The sequence below is a fragment of the Sciurus vulgaris genome (assembly GCF_902686455.1).
Source record: "Sciurus vulgaris genome assembly, chromosome: 13".
Taxonomy (NCBI): Eukaryota; Metazoa; Chordata; class Mammalia; order Rodentia; family Sciuridae; genus Sciurus; species Sciurus vulgaris.
In genome coordinates this window covers 72,382,214-72,384,508 of record NC_136474.1, presented here as the reverse complement: position 1 = coordinate 72,384,508, position 2,295 = coordinate 72,382,214, and the positions used below count along the sequence as shown (strand labels likewise).

At 38.0% G+C, this 2,295-nt stretch overlaps 1 pseudogene across 1 annotated transcript; it reads left to right on the top strand.

Annotated features, from left to right (window-relative positions):
- Positions 1-220: 220 nt before the first annotated feature.
- LOC306642887 (TATA box-binding protein-associated factor RNA polymerase I subunit A-like) lies at positions 221-1,628 on the top strand (annotated as a pseudogene). The gene has a single exon. The product of its transcript is annotated as a TATA box-binding protein-associated factor RNA polymerase I subunit A-like (transcript).
- The last annotated feature ends 667 nt before the right edge of the window (positions 1,629-2,295 follow it).

The following is a 2,295-nucleotide window of genomic DNA, read 5'->3' as shown; positions in this document are numbered from 1 at the left end:
ACTCCTGTCTCTCTCTGGCTTCCTGTTTTGAGATGTGAACATTTTCTCACACGCCCATTCCTGCTCCTGCTGTTGCCAAGGCCATGAAGTGATACAGCCAAGGAGAGGCCTCCTCAGAGCTGGGCAATGGCACCCTGTGCCCTCCAACCTCCCAAGCTGTGAACTAAATAAAGATCTTTTCTTTATAAAGTTGACCTGTCGAAAAAACGTGGGTACCACCTCCAAGGCAGGTTTTGCGCATGCTCACAGGAAGCGCACGCTAATGACTTCTGGTGAGCATGTTCTTCAAGTTGTATTGGAAGTGGGAGGCGGTTTACCGCATTGTTCCGGCTGTAGATGGTTTGGAATAGATATGAGTGATTTCAGTGAAGAAATACATCCTCCATTTCAGAGGATGACCAGGTGGAAACATCTGTGCTCACTGGTACAGGAATGTATTTTCCTTGGCTTCAAAAGCATTTAGAAACTGTAGGTTATTTGGAGGCTTGGAAGTGAAATTCTCTTTTATCACCCCAAAAGCAATGTGAAGACTTTCAGTACCTTTGCTGATGGGATGAAAAATATTGGCGTCCTGAATTATTTGAAGATCTCCTTACAACATGCATTGTACTTCTGCATCATGGATTGCTTGAGGATGCAAACAGAAATCTAAGTCAGGCAGAGACATGGAGATATGGTGAAAAATCATCTTCCCAGGAAATATTAATCAACCTTGTTCAGGCCTACAAAGGGCTTTTGCAGTATTATACATGGTCTAGAAAGAAAACAGAATTGTCAAAGCTTGATGAGGATGATTATGAATACAGCACAGCAACCCAAAATATGCTCAGTGAGAGCTGGAAGACATCTGTAAATATTTGTGCATTGATTAAAACTCCTGGAGTTTGGGACCCTTTTGTGAAGAGTTATGTAGAGATACTGGAATTCTGTGGTGATCAAGATGAGCCCAAAAGATACTCACTAATTATGCATATGATGAAAAGTTCCCATCAAATCCGAATGCCCATATATACTTATACAATTTTCTAAAGAGAGAAAAGGCACCTAGAGGGAAACTGTTAAACGTGCTTAAGATTTTGTATCAGATTTATCCTCTCATAAACTGATGCTAGAATTCCATATGTTACTTAGAAAATCAGAAAAAGAAGAGCACTGTAAATTGGGGTTGGAAGTATTATTTGGAGTCTTGGATTTTGCTGGATACACTAAGAACATAACTGCGTGGAAATACTTGGCTAAATATCTGAGACAGCTCTTAATGGAGAATCATCTTGTGTGGGTTCAAGAAGAGTGGAACTCCAGGAAAAACTGGTGGCCAACTTTTCACTTCAGCTACTTTTGGGCACAAAGTGATTGGAAGGAAGATACAGTTTTGGCTTGTGAGAAAGCTTTTGTAGCTGGAATACTGTTAGGAAAAGGTTGTAGGTATTTTCGATATATTTTAAAACAAGATCATCAAGTGTTACGGAAGAAAATTAAGCGAATGAAGAAATCAGTGAAAAAATACAGTATTGTAAATCCAAGAGTCTGATATTAAATTTTAGTTATTTCACAATTGTAGCTACACAGTATAGCAGTAGATTGTTATTAAATGTATTTATTTGATAGTTTAAGAAGGTAGTTTATATGACTATAAAAAGTATTTTTGTATTTCCTTTTACTGTAAGTTATAACTAGAAAAATAATGCCACTGCCTTTGTTCCTTGTAAATATATATATGTATATATACATATATATATATATTTTCTTTTTTTGGAATGTTAAATGTAACATTTTTTAATAGGATGATTCTTCTATAAATGAAAAAACATGTTTAATTAGAGAATGTAGCTCTGTAGCAATTATTATTTGAAGATAACTTGCCTCTGGCTGTTATGTAATAAAATACAACCAGTGGTACAAAATAAAAAAAAAAAGTTGACCTGCCTCAGGTATTTCATCACAGCCTTGAGAAACTGACTTAACACGCTGTGCTTACAACAGCGCTGGCTCTCAAGAAATAGGTATTGAATGAATGGATGAGTCTCATTCATTCAAGAAAACCATAATTTCCTCAAACTCAATCTTTTCTCAAAGGATGGAGATCATTAACCCAACACAGGAGCACCTTGATGCCAGATGTCTCCTTTGCCTCTGGACCCCCCATCTTGTCTTGCTGCTTGGCATGAACAGAGTGTCCAGCAAATATCAGAATGAGAGATGGGGTAGAAGGCATGTGACAGTGGTATGTGACAGTGACTGACAACCTCTATTGCCAGTGACGTATTGAACACCAAAGGCAATTGGCACGTGCCT